At 41.7% G+C, this 6,700-nt stretch overlaps 1 long non-coding RNA gene across 1 annotated transcript; it reads right to left on the reverse strand.

The window, feature by feature from the left end:
* Positions 1-1,856: 1,856 nt before the first annotated feature.
* Positions 1,857-6,316, reverse strand: LOC147818522 (uncharacterized). Its single transcript, XR_015437897.1, has 2 exons — positions 6,161-6,316; positions 1,857-3,019 (listed from the first exon to the last, which is right to left on the reverse strand). It is a non-coding gene; the product is annotated as an uncharacterized LOC147818522 (long non-coding RNA).
* Between the last annotated feature and the right edge of the window lie 384 nt (positions 6,317-6,700).

Below are 6,700 nucleotides of genomic sequence, written 5' to 3' on the forward strand. Positions count from 1 at the left end.
TTCTGTCAAGGACTTAACACAATCAGAGTGTACAGTGTGTCAGGAGCGCACAGGCATATATCAACTTCAATCTCTTTTTAATGAAAAATCCTGCCCTCTCTAATATGTGCAAATTAACCTCTTCTCCTCCCTTCCTCGCTCCCTCCTCCCCTCCTGAAATTTCCCGTCCCCTCTCCCTCTCCCTTACTGAGGCCCCTCAGCTCTCACTCTTTTTCCTCTCTCTCTCTCTCCACCCTCTTCTCTGTCCCTCTTCTTCCTCCTTTTCTGCAGTTCCTCTCTCTCTACATGCTTCACTTTTGCCAATTTTTCCATCCCTGTCTTATTCAGCCATGGAGGCGAGAGCAGGGAAGTATTGGGAGAGACGGAGACTCCTGCTTCCTATTAGCTTGTTGCTTTAGCCACCCAACCCCCACAGCAATTATCTACATCAGTTAGTTGTAAAAAAAAAAAAAAAAAAAAGGATTAAAAAACAAAGCAGAAAAAAAACATCCTAAAGTCAGTGTCCAGCAGCAGCAATATTAAAATTCACCCTCCATCCTCCTCTGCTCTCTTTGGTTTTCATCTCTGCTGCTTCAACACTCACGCCGAATCATGCTATTACCCTGATTATCCTGATGAGTTGGTCAGATCCTCGCCTTCTCATTCTGCCCATGCTGATCATAATTTAGAAATTACACCTAATGAGGAATTTTTAAAAACACGGCGGCCGCTCCGTGCTGCCAGCTCCACGCCGTTCCCTGCCCTAATGGATTTCCTGGTATGGAATCCATTTTTCCCCCCTTTCTGCCCTGCAGGGGGTCCGGCTAGCCAGGCCCTCCCTCCCTCCTCCGCTCTCACCCCCTCCCATATCCCCTTCCCTCCACTCCCTCCCCTATTCCACTAATTGGGGGCGACTGGTTTTGGTGAAAAGAAGTCATAATCATTGTTTCTGCTGCTAATTTAAGTGGTTAAGTGTACAGGATCAGCTCGCAGAACGAGGAAATGAGTATGATTAAATTTACATTTTTTAATCTTAACAGCTAAAGTGCCAATTTCCTTTTTATGGTTTTGTTGGAGGTTTTTGAAAGTTTACCTCCATCTGGCAGAGATGCATACGTTGGCGCTTTCGTGCGTTTTTTTGGTTTTGTTTTGGTTGAGTTTCATGCAAATACACCAAAAAAATTATTAGGATGCCAAAAACAAAATTTTTTCATAAATCATAGCTTGATCTTATGCTACAAATAAAGACAAAAGTGAGTTTAATGACAGGGACATCAGAGAATAAAAGCTTTTTTCCCATTTCTCTTTATTTTATGGAGGAATGTGATCTGTCAAATGTCTGTGGATTAGTTTTAATCTGACCTACCCGTCTCACAAACACCTGTATGATGTGTGTGTGTATGTGTGTGTGTTTGTTTGTGTGTGTGTGTGTGTGTGTGTGTGTGTGTGTGTGTGTGTGTGTGTGTGTGTATGTGTGTAGGGGGTATTTCGCAGAAATGGGGGGAACAGACACACACACTCACACAGGCACGCATGCAAATCAAAGCCATCAACAGCTTGTGATGAAGTGAGACATCGTGGCATAAACAGAGTGTGCCGTTACCATGGAAGCCACTTTCACCTCACAGGCCGAGAGAGACAGGCCGAGAGACAGAAAAAACACAAAGAACCAACGAGACAGGGAGGGAGTGACAGAAAAACAGTAACAGACAGACAGACATACAGACAGACGGACAGACAGACAGACAGTGTGTGACGAGCTCTCCTTCAGCAACATTTAATAGCTTTTCAAACCCTTCTGAGCTTTTCACTGGTTTCCTGTCCCTGGGAAAGAACCACTGTATTTGTACAGTAAGTGTTCCAGAGGAAAGGAAAAGTTCATTGAAATGTTGTTTAACAGCTTGGTGAACATTCACAAGTTTAATGAGCACATCACAAAGCTACAGAAGCAGACGTACAGTGAGGGTTGGAGGGGTTTGTGGTTTTGGAGTCAATCCTGCCCACATTTTCGTCCCTTTTTTTTTTTATTCTACTGAAAGTGCCTTCCTAATTTGTGATAACTTTTAACACAGTATATATATATATATATATATATATATATATATATATATAAAAATGTTTTATCTATTGTATTGATTTATTGTTCATTTTCTGGTTTGAGAATTCACAAGCAAATTTTTCACTTAATGACGAAAACCATAAACAAGATTTCAAATTCACTCAGATTGAACTGGAGCAAATAAGTGCCTTCATTTTGTGCGTAGTACTGAAAGTCCACTTCACTCACCAATTTATAATAATCAAGTCTGTTGCAGGAAATTGAACATAGCGACCTGGTCATATGACATCAAACAGGCCGTCCAAGCCGAGAATCACAAGCAAAGGGTACTCCAGATATCTCCCTTCATTTGGCAGAGACACTAATGACAAATTTCCTTCCTTTATACTTTATAAATGATTCATCTTAGCCAAATGGAAACCTTTATCCATTTAATCCAGCTCATTTTCTCTCTCCGAGCTGTAACAGCAGGTTACATAACTTCTACAAAGGGCATGACAGAGATTGTAAAAGAGGAAATTAGCTTAGATGTGCCTTTAAAATGTTCCACCATTGTTGAGAATTTCTGCTCATGAAGACGTGGTTTGCTTTGGGTCCGAAATCCTGTCGCTTTGTTTGCTTGCCATTTCCTTGCAATCAGTAATTTAGCATGTTGGGATTTTTTTAAGATCCACAGTGCTTTGTCCACCTCAAAGCCTGATTGCTGCCGAATGAAAGAAGCAACTAGACTCCATACCTTTTCCGAAAAGGTCGGATGAGCAAGGCCGCTGTAGCGATGCTAGCTTTGAAGGTTTGCCAGAGAGGCTACAGGAGGTAATCAGAGGAAAATATGTCCTCTCCTCCTCCTCTTCTTTTAGACCTCCATTAGACCAGCCTGCCTCTGTCTGGGAAAATTGATTTTCTCCCTCCCCTCCTCCTCTCCTCTCTTTTTTTCTTCTCAGGTTCCATTTGAGGCTTGTTCATCTACTCTCAAGAGCAGTTCTGTGAGACAGAGAGAGAAAAGAAAATAGTTAGGCCACGACAGGTTGTTCACACATATAGTTACCCACCCCCAAAAGCAGCCACTGGGGCTCGAGTCTCATCTCTGTCATCTGCAGATACACAGAGGCCTGCAGTGGGTTGAACCCATTTCTTTCCATTTTTTGTCTTTGCTGATCCTCATCTGCCTAATCCTTTCCTTCCTCTGCTTTTCATTCTCCATTTCTGCTGCTCTGCCACCAGTCCCCCCCCCCCCCCCCCCCCCCCCCGAGCCAAGTCTAGGATCAATGCACCATTGATTTTCCTATCAATGAACATTAGTATGGATCAGACTGCTACTTGCACCGCCCTGCCCTGAAAACCACACACACACACACACACACACACACACACACACACACACACACACACACATGCACACTTACATGCGTACACACAAATCGCCTGTTGCCACAGGAACTCCAGATTTCATCACTGCTCAGCAATGAGCACAAAAAAGGACAAGCTAGATGCTGTGGACAAAGGAAATACAGCAAGGAAGACAGCAATAGAAATAAAGGCGGTTGGGATTGATAAGGGAGAGGTTCTAGTTGAAAGCACAGGAGCCAATCAATGAAAGGAGTGACAGAAAGGGTAGGAAATGAAATCAGAAGAGTTAGTGTTTGTTTCTGCGTAAAGGAAACAGTCATCGGTCAACCGCCTGCTAGTCGATTCACGGCAGAATAATTCAGTCTGATTGGCAACCAGCTCGGGCTGTTGATAATGGCTGCTAATCATGACAGTGAATGGATGTGTGCACTTTATACGTCTTTGGGTGTCTTTCTCTCTACCTCTCCCACATAGACAAGCACGAACACACACATCTCTGTCTCCTCACCCTATAATGGGCTCTGAGTCAGGTGGAGATTGACACTTTTCTTTCTGCTGTGCTCCTTTTGTGTCCAACATTGTATTCATTCCACACAAACCAACGGCGGCCTCTCCAAGAGCGCATTTCTGCGCACATCAGCTGCATTTTGTATCACCAAACAATGAATCTGTGCTTACACTCAACATCGCCATCTTCAATTAACTCTGCATTTAGCGGGAAAGTGGAAGGAGGAGAAACAGAACAGCACACTGTCTATTTATTATGTGGCTAATGTAGCCAATTGCAGTGGTACCACTGACAGTCAATGTACACTGTAACTGTATAAATGATGTTTATCATCTTATTCTTTTCTTTCACAGCATGAGAGGCCTTGTGTGTAAAGGATCTTACATGTTTCATAATTACATTTCCTCATATCATCTCCTTCACTTGTCAGAGGAAGAGAGAGGAGCTGTGTAGACTGGTCTTGATACAACAAAGAAACATCCTTCTTCGGGAGTGCTTGCATGAAAGTTGATCCTCCGCTAAGACCCCATGTACAAGGAAACTGAGAAGCCTCAGGGCCGTCCTTCACCCTGCCTGATTATAAAGCGTTTTAATTTTGGCTGCAGTGGACGCCTGCCTGCCTCTATGTCTGTCTCTCTTATTGTTTTTGTTATTGCCCTGCCTGAAAGCCTGTTCAGACAGCATGAGAGTGTAATATAATTAATAAAACTTTATCTTCAGACACACTTTTTTCACTTTATTCATTCAACATAATAAATCATTAAGCTATGTGTATTTAATTAATTAATAAATCTATCTATCTATCTATCTATCTATCTATCTATCTATCTATCTATCTATCTATGAGTGAGAAATATGAATTAGCATATAGTACCAACTTGACCATACAGTTTTTTAATCTACTACTTACACTAAATGGAGGCAGACATGTTGGTTTTCCTACATTATTTCTGATACTCACTGATGTTTCAGTAAACATGGCTCAGTTCAAGCCTGAAGGGAAATGTAGTTTTCAGGACACAAAAACTTGTATTTGGACAAACAGAGGTTTTGAAGAACGTGGTGATTGGTAGCCACTCAAAGGTGCAAATAGCCTTCAGAAAGAAATATGCTCTGTGTGTTGACTTTTCACATAATGTCAGCACTGTTTCAAAGCATCACAAAACATCCTTTTACAGATTCTTTTCACAACAATGTCATACTAAATCAGAAAAAAAAAACTTTTATGCCCAGCTGTTATCATTTAGCCTGTTGCAGCTATCAGACTGACCTTGAGTTTAAATGCCTGTATTTCCCATGGACTAGCAGAACCGGGCTGAAAGAAAACAATTATATATTTTTTTATTGTGTAACAACTGTACTTTGAGCTTCAAAGCCTGCCCCCTTTCACTCCTCCAACGCAAATGACCAAAAATGAGTGAACTGTGGATTTTCAGATGTTGCAGGAGCAGAAGCAGGAGAAAGGAGGAATATCATTACTGGATCAATGACATTTCTACACCTATTGCAGAACCTCTCCTCTCCATTGCCTGCAAGCCTCACTGACACACACAAACACACACACAGGGAGGGAGAGCGAGAGAGAGAGAGAGAGAGAGAGAGAGAGAGAGAGAGAGAAACAAACAGTCAACTTGTGGGAGCTGAAAAGCACAGGGGAGCCCGCAGATTTTTCTGGCAACATGTCAGCCGAAACTATAACCTTTCTAACCACAAAGTTCAATTACTCACTTAGCTAACTTTGATCCAGACCTCTGCCTCTGATTGAGGCTTTTACATGTGGACTGAGTAAAATGAGCCTTCATCAAGCTCGGTCCTGAATAAACCATTCAGCAACAATACTACAGTTGTAGCGTTGGCAAATCCTTGTCTGATGGGCGCATCATGAGGAAAATGTACGACTTTCAAACCAACAGCAACAATGTAAAAAAAAACTAGCAGGGCAGTGATTAACTTCAGAGTTTTTACAACGTTGCAAAAAAACAGACGCGAGGCTTGTTTTAGGTTAAGATACATTTGTGTAACATACTTAGAGAAAAACCAATGATTTTAATTTAGGCAAAAGTGCAATGCAGAGCCAAATATGTGAAACTAAAGGACCCTAACTGCCTGCCGTCCTCAGTCACCGGCAGGGTAAATATGGCGGGTCCGTGAGAATGTGTCTGAAAATAAGCAAAAACAACCCCGTGTGTCATTATTTTTAAAGTACTACATACATTTTGAGTCCGTGATATAATCGCTAAACTTCTTCCTCGGTTTGTACGACTTACCCGTCGTGCTCAGTTCGGAGCCGCAGTACCGCTGAGCCGAGCACGATGTGAGGGGAAATCAAGCTCCTGACAGCGGCCGCAGCAGCAGCAGCAGCCGGCAGGAAGCTGCTTTTCACCGGCAGGCGGGAAGAGGAACAGCTGCCCCTGTGTGCCGAGGGAAACACCGGCTCTCTCGCCATTTATGTAGCCTAGTAAAGAAAATATTGCTTATAATATAAAAAAAAAAAAATAAATATATGTTGGTAGGCATAGTTTTGTATTCTAGTCAAAATAGTAAAGATTAGGCTACAGACACAATGAGATATTTATTTTTTGAAAACGGTCACCTGAAATCAGCTGAATAGCAGTTTATGTCAGAATGTGAAAACACTGATAATAACAACAACAATAATAATAGCAATATTAATAATAGTAATAATAATAATAACCTAGTAGCTAATAATAATAATAGTAATAATAATATTTTGGGTCACCTTAAGAAATGGGATTTTTTAAATTTGTGAATGCTTTATATCTGCGCCATTACATAATTTCATGTCA

The sequence above is a fragment of the Seriola lalandi genome, unplaced genomic scaffold, assembly GCF_002814215.2.
Source record: "Seriola lalandi dorsalis isolate HSWRI2012SDOR001 ecotype SW California unplaced genomic scaffold, Sedor1 jcf7180002054570, whole genome shotgun sequence".
NCBI lineage: Eukaryota > Metazoa > Chordata > Actinopteri > Carangiformes > Carangidae > Seriola > Seriola lalandi.